This window comes from Leuciscus leuciscus (assembly GCF_965113295.1).
Source record: "Leuciscus leuciscus genome assembly, chromosome: 6".
Taxonomy (NCBI): Eukaryota; Metazoa; Chordata; class Actinopteri; order Cypriniformes; family Leuciscidae; genus Leuciscus; species Leuciscus leuciscus.
In genome coordinates this window covers 32,006,803-32,021,533 of record NC_138730.1, presented here as the reverse complement: position 1 = coordinate 32,021,533, position 14,731 = coordinate 32,006,803, and the positions used below count along the sequence as shown (strand labels likewise).

General features: G+C 36.8%; 2 long non-coding RNA genes across 5 annotated transcripts; one reads left to right on the top strand and one right to left on the bottom strand.

Annotated features, from left to right (window-relative positions):
• Positions 1-1,347: 1,347 nt before the first annotated feature.
• LOC309501275 lies at positions 1,348-3,816 on the bottom strand. 4 transcript variants are annotated; one of them, XR_014206839.1, is made up of 3 exons: positions 3,713-3,816; positions 2,947-3,112; positions 1,348-1,953 (listed from the first exon to the last, which is right to left on the bottom strand). It is a non-coding gene; the product is annotated as an uncharacterized lncRNA (long non-coding RNA). The 4 variants fall into 4 exon arrangements; XR_014206840.1 differs by having other exon boundaries at positions 1,348-1,979; positions 2,963-3,112; XR_014206841.1 differs by lacking the exon at positions 1,348-1,953 and adding an exon at positions 2,346-2,463 and having other exon boundaries at positions 2,963-3,112.
• LOC309501276 lies at positions 2,397-4,923 on the top strand. The gene is made up of 3 exons (XR_014206843.1): positions 2,397-2,489; positions 2,643-4,166; positions 4,264-4,923. It is a non-coding gene; the product is annotated as an uncharacterized lncRNA (long non-coding RNA).
• The last annotated feature ends 9,808 nt before the right edge of the window (positions 4,924-14,731 follow it).

Below are 14,731 nucleotides of genomic sequence, written 5' to 3'. Positions count from 1 at the left end.
ATCGTCCATGAACTTCTATTAAACAAATAATATAAAAATATGCTGTGAAAGCTGTTCGTGGCCTTCAGTTCCTCAATGCTTTTATCAACTATGGTGTAGCCTACATAAAGGGACATTATAGAGACAGAGCGCAACGCGTCATAATCGGAAGACCACGCCCACCAAGGGGGAAAACAAACCAACTGTCTCCATTGACTTTGCATTGCGAGAGGCTGCCTCCTTGTCATTTCTTGCTTCTAACAAACTACAGAATAATGCCTAAAAGCTGCTATGTGACAAGGTGTACAGCAAACAAGCTAAGAAACCCAGAAATAGTTTTTCATAAGCTGTCGACCCCCAAAAAACGAGCGTTTGAGGACATAAAAGTGGATACAGGCTGGAACAAATGGGTAAATTGTGGGATCCTGACACTCAGTATGCACTAAAATACACTACGTGTGCAGTAAGTTAAATATTTGGTCACTGGTGAGTCAAATATCCAAATGTCAGTTTTATATATTATATTTCTGTAAGATAAACTATCCTGTGTTGCCGATTACAGTCCCCTCCGGCGGGCGTACGTTAGTTCTCAGAGTAATGAGACACGTGACGCTCTGTCTCAACTGCCTGTACCCCTTTTTATGTACTAAACACTCGTTTTTTGAGGTCGAGAGCTAATAAAAACGTATTTCTGGGTTTTTTAGCTTGTTTGCTGTACACCTTGTCACACAGCAGCTTTTAGGCATTTGTCTGTCTTTTGTTAGAAGCAAGAAATTACAAGGAGGCAGCCTCTCGCAATGCAAAGTCAATGGAGACGGTTGGATTGTTTCCCCCCTGGGTGTGGGCGTGGCATAAATACGCTCTATCTCTATAGGTTGTGTTTATCAAATGTTGCGTTTTACTCAGAAGTTGTGCAACACTGACAGAACAACACTTGTCATTTAAAAACGAGAAGACACTTTGTTTATTTCATTGAAACAACTCTTTTAATGTAAGTTCACGTGATTACACGCATTTGATAAATCGACAGCGGCTTAAAGGACAAGTTCGGTATTTTACACTTAAAGCCCTGCCCCAGCAAACATGCTCCTTTGGGGCCCGAATGGGGCCCTTGTGGGCAGCCCACGGTGGGCCCAGATACCGGCGTGAAATGCGGGGCACATGTGGGCCCCACACTATGGGGCCCAGGTGGGGCCCCATCGGGACAGCCCAAAGTGTGGGCTGACTGTGGGCTAGCCCACACTAAGTAGAGTGGGCCCCCATTGGGGCCAGTTGTGGGCCCACAGCAAGCCCACGCTATGGGCAAAGTGTGGGTATACTGTGGGTACATTGGGTTAAGTGTGGGCATATTGTGGGTACACTGTGTGGGCATACTGTGGGTACACTGGGAAAAGTGTGGGCATACTGCGGACAATGCAAAGATGTATTGTAATATACCTGTGGCCTTAACAAACAACAAGATTAGTTTGGTTGTACTTTGCATTTGCCACAATACATGCAAAATAATTACACTTGTTGAAAGACGAAGTAGTACATTAGAAGTCATATGTTTCAAATAATTTCATTTATTCACAGTCATGTAAAATATATATATATATATATATATACACAATACATTACCGTTCAAAAGTTTGGGGTCAGTACATTTTTTTAATACTTTTGAAAGAAATCCCTTCATCTCATCAAAGCTGCATTTATTTAATAAATACATTAAATAGAGTAATATTCTGAAATATTGTTGCAACTTAAAATAACTGTTTTCTGGTTTAATCTATTTTACAAAGTAATTGTTCCTGGGATGTTAAAAATGTATGTTAATAATTTATTACAGTAGCCAACATTAATCAATCCCCTCGGATACCAGAAGATCTTTGCCAGATCTCAAGTCTTCTGGTTCTTCTGCTCCTTCCACCATCCCAGTCTCTTGCATTATGATTTAACAGGATCAGGATCAACCCCTTCGGATGCTGCGGCCTGGCTGTTTTTTGTCAGTTTTTTCTCTAAAGTGAGAAAAAAACAACAACAATTGAAATGTTAACATAAAAAAATTCACAAAAAAAACTAAAACAAGGGTTGTTCCAAGTGTAATTTATATATGACTGGAGAAACCTGAGAATAATTTGAGTTCCGGAAAAATAGTTACAGGTGTTTATTATTATTAAAAACTAATGTAGGCGGTGTTGTTGAAAGAGAAACATACAGAAAGTGAACCAATTGAGGGCATGATGAAATAAGAGCATGAGAACAGTTTACTAAAATTATCAACACAACGTAAAGAATAATTTTGTCAACTTGTACTCACACTCATGTCATTCCAAACCTGCATGATTTCTTCTGTGGAAGATGATATTTTGAAAAATGACTCAAAAAGTCAATGGGATCCAATGGGATTAAATAGAGGGAATGTGTCCGACAGTCAAAAATGTACTTGCACAGAAAAAGAGTGACCTGTGCCTGAGTGGCTCTTTTGGGTTTATTATTTAGCTGTTTGACACACATCACAATTAAAGGTATAGCGGAGGATCTTTCCAAATTTTAGATAAGACCCGCCCTCTCCACTTTTTGAAAAGTTTGATTGATTCACCAGAATGATTGACAATTAGGAGGACCAATAGTTTAGACTACCCACCAGGAAGTAAAACATCCTCCGCTATACCTTTAAGAAAAAAAGAGAGAAGACAACTGAATATTAGTCAAATATTACATAAATCTATACAAATAAAAATGATTATTTTTTCATCAGTGATTATTGACTAATTAATATGTCAGGAGTTCTCATCTCTGGTCCTCGAAGTGCACTGTCTTGCAGTTTATGTCCAGACCTGATCAATCTCACTTGCTCTTTTAACCAAAAGAGCTTGATTAGCTTGTCCAGGCGTGCTGGACCAGGGTTGGTGCTAAAGTCTGCAGGACAGTGGTCCTCAAGGGCCAGAGCTGAGGTCCCCTGCAAAATGTTCTGAACATGACTAGATCGATCACTTACAGCAGAGGTGTCCAGTCCTGGTCATGGAGGAGTTTAGCTCCAGCCTGTCTGTAGTTTCTGCTGATCCTGAAGACCTCGATCAACTGGTTCAGGTCTGCTTAACTGGGGTTGGAGCTCAATTCTGCAATCAGGATTAGACTGCAATAAATACTGAAAAGAGAGAGGACAAACAACATTTCAAATACAGTATTTAATGTTGATCTTAACTTTAAGATTAATAAATGCTGTAGAAGTAATTGTTCACTAATTGTTGGTTCATGTTAACTAAAGCTAACAAAATGAAACCTTATTATAAAGTGTTACCATTTATTAATAATGAGTCGGCCATACGAGTATAAAATTAATTAATATGAATCTTAAACTGGTTCAAACTAGGCTACTGTATTGTATATTCATGTTAATACTAGGCACAAATGGCATTATAGCAATATTTTTAGGTTAAATAAATTAGTTTACTTTCATTCACACATTTGGAAATTGCCAGCAAAACCTTTACAATACTATCAAAATCTCTCATATATACTGTACACATATTAAAAGCCTAAATTACAGCTCAAGTTAACCTGCCTCTAGCTAGTAACAGTTAGCTGCTACTGTTAACTTAACGGTTGAGGTGCTAGCGGACTTTTCCTGAAGACACTAAATCATTTCTATAAAGTAAATATTCAACGGAAGCGTGTCATTTACATGAAAGAATGTGTCAGAAGCATTTGTATGTACTATTTGTGTACGTTTGGGGACTAAACTTACCTGAAAGTAGTGAAAACAACAGTGAGAGACGGAGTTACTGCTTGTGTCAGTTGAGCTGTCGTCCCCGTTTCCATGGTAACACCCTCCGCTCCAGTTCAAATGCGGCTCGCATGTTCAGCGCGAGCGCCCATTAAAACACGTAAAAGTCACGCAGCATTTACATAAACATAGAATTGATGGACGGGAATTATTTGATAATCAGATAAAATATCTTAAACTTTGGTTTGTTCCATTTGTTCCTATTTTAATAAAACCTGTTTAATTATAACCTCAGTGAGATCAATTATGCAACATAATAACTTAAAAATATCCATTAGGGAACGTTCTCTATAAGTTAATTTTAGGTTATTCAAAAAATAACCACCCTGCAACGTTCTGGGAACGTAATTTTATGGTTGCAAAATAATAACTTAAAAATAACCATTAGGAAACGTTCTCTATAAGTTATTTTTAGGTTATTTAAAAGTAACCACCCTGCAACGTTCTGGGAACGTTATTTTATGGTTGCAAAATAATAACTTAAAAATAACCATTAGGAAAGTTATTTTTAGGTTATTTAAAAGTAACCTCCCATCAACGTTCTGGGAACGTTATTTTATGGTTACATAAAAATAAAACCAAAAAAGAATGTTCCCCTAACGTTAGTATTTGGTTCCCAAAAAAATAACCAAACGGGAAGCAAAAACTAACGTTAGGGGAATGTTCTGTGTTAACTGGGTGGTCTGTCTGACTTTATCAGTCTGTCTGGGAACAGCTGCAACAAGCAAACAGGTAAAGATAGTACTTAATTGCTATCTTGTTGACTGTGTGCAGTTTTAGTTAAGTATGGGATGGACTGTTGAATGAAATAACATTTATGACATTTTACAGGATCGTTAAAATAGTTTGATTAACCCTGAGCTTCTAATCTTAAAACAATGATTTAACTGTACTGTTATGGTGGGTTGCCCACAGTAAACCCTCATGGTGGCCCCACAGTGAAAAACAGCTATGAGCCCCGTATGGGCTAACCCACTGGGGGCCCGTGTAGGTTTTTCTGTGGGCAGTCCCACAGTGGGTTGCCCACAGTAAATCCTAATGGGGGCCCAAATGGGTAAAACTGCTATGGGCCCCGTATGGGCTAACCCACTGGGGGCCCGTGTAGGTTTTTCTGTGGGCAGTCCCACAGTGGGTTGCCCACAGTAAATCCTAATGGGGGCCCAAATGGATAAAACTGCTATGGGCCCCGTATGGGCTAACCCACTGGGGGCCCGTGTAGGTTTTTCTGTGGGCAGTCCCACAGTGGGTTGCCCACAGTAAATCCTAATGGGGGCCCAAATGGGCAAAACTGCTATGGGCCCCACATGGGCTAACCCACTAGGGGCCCATGTGGGTTTTCTTTGGGCAAGCCCACTGTGGGCTTGCCCACAGAAAGCCCAAATGGGGCCCGAAAGGGTTTGCCCTTGCCCACACTGTCCCACAGAAAACCCACACTTACCCACAGTGGGCCCACACTGGCATGTTTGCTGGGTGTTTACAGATCGTATCTGATGAAATAGAACGGTTCAGATTAAAATTTGGACACATGCTCCTGTCCCGAGAATTTTAGGTTTAGGAACCGTATGTAAGATTGTGGCCAAAACTGGTACTGCAAACACTTTCAAATCACTGTATAGCGGTCTCCGTCCACACTAGTTTTCGGACGTTTCAGTGTGGATGAGAAACTTTTGAAAAACGCCTGAGAACGCTAAATTCACCATGCGTAAAACCCCACAAAAGATCACTGATATGATTCAAATGGAAAAAATAATGAAGTTATCACGCAATTCTTCTGACAGGGTAATTCAGATATCTCACCATTCACTGATGCGGTCCAGGTTGCACGCAGTCACCAAATGTTTGGTCTAAAACGCAAATGTATTGCCGCAGGACAGCAAATGTGAGTAAATTCTGTCATCTTTGCAGGACTGTGATATGAAGAGTGTGCAATGTAGAATATTTTTAGCAACAATGTGAAAGTGAATAGCACAATACTGGTATAAACATATCTATTGGTACAATATAAATTTACGTCATCGTTTTTAAATACCACCGGTTTCACAGTCCACACGTTTTCAAATGTATCCACTTTGGAGTGGAGTTCATAAAAACGCCGTCTCAAGTGTGGACCAAACCGGAGAGAGAAATATACGCTTTCAAACGAAAACGTATTAACGTTAGTGTGGACATGCATGGCCTAAGGGAGAAGAACATGAGTTATTAGAGTATTACGCGGCCTTCACACTGGCAGTTGAAATCAGCTCCGTAATACGCAATATGCGGACAGCGGACGTCGTACTACACCGTTGAAAACCTATGGTTGAAAAGCGTTGGAAGCTTCGGAAGCGAGTAGAACAAAAATGGCGAAGAGATTAGAACGGTTGATTTTGTCAGTGTCAGAATGTACAATATAATTGTATTAACTGCCCTAATAACGTTAGAAAATCATGAAAATAAAAAAATGACTAGACAACTTATCGTTATAAAATCATTATTTATTTTATTAAAAGTTAAGAATTCAGGTTTGTTTATCAGTACGTTACCATAGCAACGCTAACTTCCGCTGGAATTGTCGGATAGGAACCGTCCGTAGCCTTTCGCAAGAGTTCAATTTTTTTAACGTATCCGGATGACCAACTGACACGATTTTTTTCGCACCGCACTCGTTCGGACCCATTCGCATGCGGTCTGCGAATCTCCATAGGAAATGAATGACTTCCGGTCGTTTCGAAGCCGTATCGGAGATGATTTCAACTGCCAGTGTGAAGGCGGCGTAGAGACTAATTAGAGTAACGCGCGGACTGCAAAACTGACGGAGCAGCAGCGGTGGATGGCTGTGAAACCTTCAGATGACACCAGTCCATTTCTCCTTCTCTGTAAGGTAGGCGACGGACACCACATGAAAGACAACGCGTGTGTATGTGCATTGTAACAGACTAGTAACGTTAGTCCAGTACGGTTCTGTCCACACAACTACGGTTAAATAATAGGCTACGGTCACTCTCCTACGATGCCTTTCATAGGACTGGCAATTCTGCCTCTGTGTGTATTAAAATGAGAAGGCAAAAGTTGTATTGACTATTTATTGACTATTTATTTAATCTAGAATTATTCTGTTAAGATACTTCTGTTGTCTAAGAAACCAAAAAGTGATTTTGTTTTTTTTCTTTACTGAAAACCATGCCCATATCTATCAAGCTGAATATTTATTATAAAAAAGGCCGATAGCACCACCTCGCGTTCAAAAGGCTTTGGTGCAGGGTTATTTTTTAAATTAACGTTACCCATAACAATTTTTTTTTTCTGTTCTGTTTACCGAAATGTGGGATACTTTACAATCAGAACAAAATGTAGTAGTAATAATAATAATAATAATATCTTGGACTTATATAGCGCCTTTCATGGTACCCAAGGTCGCTTAACAAATGTGTGTGTGTGTGTGTGTGTGTGTGTGTGTGTGGGTGGGGGGAGGGGTTAGGGGTCAAGAGACTTCATGAAAATAAATGTTTTAAGGTGTATTTTGAACATGGGCAGGGATGGGGCAGAACGAACGTGGAGTGGTAGACTGTTCCAGAGTGTTGGAGCATTTGCAGAGAAAGCCCTGTCCCCAAAAGTCCGCAACCTGGTGCGGGGTGTCCAGCAGGTCCTAAATAACAACCTCATAATTATAATAACATTATTATTGTTATATAATGTAATAATATCTTGTTAATGCAGTCTAATTAAATGCACTAGCCTAAATGTAATTATTGCAGTTATATCTTTTGTAATTTTAGTGTAATTTCTGGACTATTTTCTAAGGTAAGTGTTAAATAATGCTTTGGTTACTCCACCTTGCCACAATAAAATAACTTCATATAAAATGTAACTGAAAACATGTACATTACAACATCCAATGCACATTGATAATATCATGTACAATGGCATGTAGGCTACTTTTGGTTGATGATACTTCTTACTTTCAGTATAGATGCACAATAGATGCACTCTGTGATTTTACAAAAGAGCAGATTGTTTCTCGTAATGTTTTAAAGCAAAGTGAAAAAGCTCTGTTTTCTTAAAGGTTTTCTTAAAGGAATAGTTCAATTAAAAATTCTGTCTCCAAACGTCAACTGTTTGGTTACTGACAGTCTTCAAAATATCTTCATTTGTGTTCGGCAGAAGAAAGAAATTCATACGGGTTTGAAACAACTTGAGGGTGAGTAAATGATGACAGAATTTTCATTTTAAAGTGAACTATTCATTTAAAGGGGATGCCTAATGCTGCTATTTCATGCATTCTGACTTATTTACACTGTTAAATAGTTGGATTCTCATGCTAAACATGGCCAAAGTTTCAAAAAACCGAGTTGGACGTATCACAAGAGTATTTCTGTGCCAAATACACTCCTTCAGGATTCGTATAAGTTTTGAAAAGTTTTTTTTTTTTCGATTATGGCCCTGTATGACTTCATAAAGGTCTGAATTCCTTGACACTTCTCCCAGAAGAGCGTGCGCACTTATCAACCAGAGCAAGAGCAAGAGCGTAGGCCTACCCATCAACGTGCAAGTTGCAACGTACGGTGTGGTGAAGAGATGACACATATTGTTCTCACAATAACTTGTTGTAGCTAACGTACAGTGATATGTTTTAGTTTTATGTGGTAGCTTTATGTAGCATGCTAAATCCTGCTGCTATGTAGGCCTACTGCTAAATCCTGCTGCTATGTGTACAAGATAAGATAAAAACAGTTTGTAAAAACGTTTTAACAGGTAGTCTAGCAGTCTGCCATTAAGTGTTATATTTATTTGTATAGCGCTTTTCACATTACACACAGCTTTACAGAAAGACAGACAGCTATTGTATAATTGAATTGTATATGTAAGCTAACTAAAAAAAACACTAAGAACTAAATGCTTAATTTCACAATCTATAGCTTTGGGTACAGGCGTACTAGTATGAAACATTAGTACATTTAAACATTAAGTTTAGAGACATTAATGGTCGTTATAGCGTAGTTCAACCGACTTATATAATAAAGTGATTTTGTCTGATTTGTAACCAACCAGGCACTAAAAAAATCTGATTGCTTGGGTCCTAAGGTGGGACTCATCTCTACGGTGGGACTCATCTCTTCACCACAACGGAAGCCATTGGCAGCGCTGCACGGCACGCCTCCAGGAGCTCGGCTGTTTTCGGAAAGACTCGGTACAGCGTATCTGTCTTTTATAAATCTGATAAAACTAAAGACTCTTCAGAGATACGAAGGATGCAATACTACTCTATAGGTACTCAAGATTAACATGAGATTGGCAGAAACTGTGTGTGTTATGTCCCCTTTAAGGGAAAATTTCTTGAGGGAATGGCTAGAATGATCCTAGAGGTTTTAAGGACTACAAGCTGATTAATCTCTCAGGTCATTTCCTGATCACCCCAACCCCTTTTATTTGATGCTGTCTAAATTGACAAAAAAGGAGAGGGGGTGGTGGGATTATACACATATCAATTAAATTTAGTAACAGTTTATTATAGTGAATTGTATATCATGTTGGGTAGCTACTGATTACATCTTCAACTGAGTAATTAGATTGTGTTACTTATTAGTCTCTCTAAAAAAAATACTCCACATTACATTACTTATTACTAATTACTTTCTAAATCCCACATCAACCTCGACCAATTGAACAATACAAGGATAGACATGAAAATGCTCTTTTAATTCTTTCAAATAAATATAAAATTGCATAAATTATTCTTGAACTGACCAAAGTCTTTAAAGGGAGAATGTTACATTAAAAACATATTTTTTTAACACTAGACATCAAATTTTGGATTTAAATCCACCATTGTTTTACATTAGATTTTACATTTAGTCATTTAGCAGACGCTTTTGTCCAAAGCGACTTACAAATTAGGACTAAATTAAGCGAGTCATCGTGAAGAGGCAAAAACAACGCAAGAAGTGCTCAAAGTACAAAAAAGGAAAGAATTAAAAAAAATATATATATATATACAGTATGAGTTTAAGTGCTCACGGAAGAGATGAGTTTTCAGTTGTCTTTTGAATGTTGTCAGGGATTCGGCATTCCGGATGAGGGTGGGGAGAGAAATGAACAGAGGAGTGACGTGGGCCCTTTTGGGCTCATTGAAGACATTTGTAGAGGTTTAGTTGCACATGATGGAAGTCCAGCCAGAAGAGCATTGCAGTTGTCAAGCCTAGAAATGACCAGGGCCTGGACGAGAAATTGTGTTGCATGCTCAGTTAGGAAAGGCCTGATCTTCCTGGTGTTGTGCAGTGCAAACCTGCATCATCGAGCGGTCTTTGTTATTTGGTCTGTGAAGGTCAGCTGGTCATTAAATATTACTCCCAACATTTCTGACCGACCTTGATGGGGTGATTGATGATGATTCTAGCTGGATAGTGAAGTGGTGCTGTAGAGACGGATTGCAGGGAGGCAGAGAAGCTCAGTCTTTTATAGAATTTTATAGAATTGTTCTATAGTCTATACAGTATTTAATGAAATTACATTATAAGTAACTGTAATTAAATTACAGAAAAATTAAGAGTAATCCCTTACTTTACTTTTTCATGGGAAAAGTAATGAAATTACAGTAATTAATCACTTAGTAATGCATTACACCCAACACTGATTGTATACAACAATAAAACCAGACACTGTTAAAGCTTAAGGCCAATATGATGTTTCTTATTAAAGAGCATGAAATGATCAAATGATTTTGTGTTATATGTGGAAAGTCACAGATAAATCAAAACGGACTATTCTTACTTTTTTTATGGAGTATTGCAGTATTTATCAGTGCAAATCATTATACTTTTTTTATTCATGTGCCTTTGTAATCTTTAGCAATAGCAAACCACAAAGATCCAATGATAAAATCAACTCCTGATGGATAAAATCAAGTCCCGCACTACATTTTATTCCGGTTCTAGAAGCCGTTTCACTCAGATAAACATCACAATCGGGAAGAAAAGACTATCCTAACTTCGGTTCATGCTGACTTTAAGGTTGATTTAAACAATCCGAATCATAAAAGCTGCATGTCATTGCATGCAATCAATAAATTGTGCTATGCAGGCAAGTTATATTAAGTTGTCTAATTAATTGATTTGAAAATATATTAACTAAGCTACATTGAACTATAAGACAATGATAACATTAAGAATTTTCACACAATGCCAATATAAAATCTCTGATTCAAGAAAACAGTGAAGTTTTTAGGTTAACACACAGGTGTGATTAATGGAGCAATGGCGTCATCTAGTGTTCATTTTTAAGTAAACATATGATTAAAAGCACAGAACTGCAGATTACAATAATGACAATAGGTGTCAGTATATACTTAGATTTGTCTGGTAGGGTGATCTTGCTGTAGGCCCTCTGCTGGAGGCTTCTGTCACTGTCTTCACTTCAGCAGTCCTGCACATTTACTGAGGAATTAGTCCAAACCACTGATGCATGATGACACTATAGAGATCTGTTGATCTGCAGAAGACTTCATGAATGTGTTTTGCACGTAAATGTGCGTACACTTACAGCATATCATGAAATACTGATGTGCATATTATAGACTAATGATTAAAATAAATACAAACAAAGCATATCTTTGACATTTTTGTACAAAATACAATGCAATGCAAAATGGGAATGAATAAATAATGAATTTAAAACCGCAACACAGTTTCTCCTTTATTCACACTTATACATGTGTGCATCTTGTACTGGTACTTATTTAACTAAAATGAGCAAGATGTTTATCATGAATCACACTTTCAAGGAAAGCATAAAGGTTAAGCATCGGAAAAAAATGTTTTACAGTAATGATTAAATCTCTCTTTCTCTTGCAGTGTCTTTTCTGTGATGCACATTTGATGTGCTTTTATGACTAATCACACCCTCTGTTTCAGTTATGAATAATTTTTATGAACAATACAATGAAAGTATAAAGTAGGTGCAACAGTGGAAAAATCCTAATGATAGAGGAAGTGTGTTTTTTAACAGTATTTAACAGTAAGTACTGTAGGTAAACTAGGCCTACATGATGACAGATTATAAGGTTCATATTGTAGACCAAAGTCATGCATGTGCTACATTTCTCTCTCTCTCTGCAAGCTGCAAAATGTGCAAATATGCATGCATCAGTCTTCCTGTCCTCATTTCTGTCACCCACCCACACACACATGCGCAAACACACACATCCTGTCTTGCTTGCCTCACACAGGAGAAAAACAACCACAGACGTCTGTGACGTAGGCAGGAAGTTAGGCATCATGTCTTATTTCTGCACAGCGCCCGCTTCCTGTGGAAAATAATACCTAACCCTTGATTCAAATCATCCCACTTACCTACTTTCAAAATGATGCCAGAGGTTAGCTTTAAGACATTTAAGGTGACATAAACTGAATTACTGTATAACTAGAACTGTACAGTAACTGTTTTTTAAATCACTTTTATTTTACATAATTTATAGCCTGGGTTCTTGCATTATTACAGCACCATCATCATGAAAAATGTATGTTTCTGCATGTAGTAAAATAATTATTATGTGAACTGCACAATAAGAACAGCATTATATCACCTGCTGCAGTTTTAAACTGTTCACTGCAGTCCTTTAAACTGAGCTTACAGCATTCATGCATTTCATTATATCGTGCAATTGATATTTAGATGCATTCAGGTCAAAGCAACATGCAAGTGACTGTCAAAGACACATTGAAGCGTAAAACTTATATTTATTTGAAATGCATTTTCAAAACTGTACAACATTTTCTGATGTTTTACAACATATAGGGGTGGATAAGATCAGAACACAAATTTCCATTTGTGTTTCTCCGTTACTTTTGGAAAAAAAGTGTAAGATTTTCCATGTGGTGTTCACCAATTGCATATTGTTTTTGTTTTTTGCTTTGTACAACTTTTCGTATAATTCAGGTTGCCAGATTTAATGTAGAATCCACCTATATTTAATATGTTTTCAATTAATACCCTTGATTCAAATCACCCTACTAACCTACTTTCAAAATGATGCCAGAGATTAGTTTTAAGTCATTTAAGGTGACTTTTAATAATGCAGATACTATTTTTTTATCACTTTTATTTTACATAATTATAAAATAATATAATATAAAATAATATTTTTACTGTTTATACTCTTTTTATCATTACACCACAAAAATGACTTTACATACAGTAAACATTCATTGATATATGCAACTGAAGGTAATGCTACATAATTAAATACAATTTTCAATTTTAGTTCAAAACCCTTCTACCTAATCTTCACAGATGAACTTGTCAAAAATAGCTTTAATAAAATAAAAGAATAACCTAGTTAATGTTCTGTGCAATTTATTTTTCCCACAAATAAGCACAGCTCCAGTTAAACATTATTTTGATGTTATCTTAAGAATATTTGATTTTTATTTATTTAATTGATTTAATACCATATTAGTCAAGTTAGTAGTAGTCTGTTGCTGTTGTTTAACAACCAAGTTTAATAATTTTGGGTTACACTTTTAAGGTGTCATTTTTACAGTGTAATTACATATTTAAGCAACTACATGTACTTACTATAGGGTTAGGGTAGGATTAGGGTTTGGTTGAGGGTTAGTTGCATGTAAGTATGCATAATTTACTGTTATTACTATGGCAAGTACATGTAACATATATAACAAGGACACTGTAAAATAAAGTGTTACCCAATTTTGTTTTAAATTGCAGTCTGATTTCTGATAAATTCCTAAACAATAACACATTGCTAACATTTATTACTACGTACTGTAGGAACTATTGGCAAACTTTGTTTCACAATTATTTAATTTTAATTTTAAAATTAAAATTAAAATTAGCTTTGAAACCCTTAGTCAGTTTCTCATCCTTTCTAATTTCAGATCTGAAAAAGGGCCAGTTAAGGGCCTTAGAGCAGTCTTATTTATCTTGACTCAATATTAATCAAATATTGCATTATGTCACTATAGGTCACTGATTAAGCTTGCATTTAAAATAGATGTCAATTTGTTTAAAGTTGAATAAATTAGAGGACAACATTGTGACAAAGTTGTCACTTGATCAAAGGTGGTTCTTGGCCAACAGAGTAATCATTGTCCTGCCCCTAAAATGTCTCTTCACATTGGACGTTTTATTTTATTTTTGCAAAAGGCGTCATCCTGACCTCATGTACAGTATTTAAGGTCACAAGGCTGTAGTGCTCACCTCTGTGTGCTAATGGGGTAGACCTTGTATGAGAATGAACTTGAGACACAATGTTGATCTGTCTTTATTCAGAGGACCATATCTTCATCTGCTATACTTAATGAGGATAGCCTATAAAACATATCTGGACTTTATTACAAAAAAATGATAAAAAAAAATACACACACACACTTACAATTAAAGGTTATTTATTGGCATTGATTGTTCCATGAAGAACCTTTAACATCCGTGGAACTTTTCCATTGCACAAAAGGTTCTTTGAAAGATCACTGAAAAGTTCTTTGGGGAACCAAAAATGCTACATTAATAAAATGTTATTGTCATAAACTCATTTAAAAAGGCAGACCACAATTTTAAACTTCTTTTAGAATGCTGTACAATGCAAACAAATATAGACAAAAATATGAGATTGCATAAATAGGCTTTACCAACCTTTAATCCATTAAGAACCTGCTCATACCTTGTGAGATGATGATAATAATAATATATTTACATTTAAATGTTAATATTTATTTTTGCAGATAAAAGATAAGATGACACAGAAAAACATCAACAGGAAGTGTGAGTGATTTTGTTTGCGTGGAAAACAGGTGTTGTGGATGTGGGGTTTACAGGCTTAGATCTGACAGCTGGTCTATCTCGAGAGCTCGGTTTTCCGCTTCACACAGCTCTGGTTTTTAACCATGGAAAACACAACACACTTCCCGGATGATGTGGATAAGTTTAGAAATTTGGGCGTGTACTTTTTTTGCCCGTTATTTACAGATGTTGCTTTTAAAAATGTGTTTT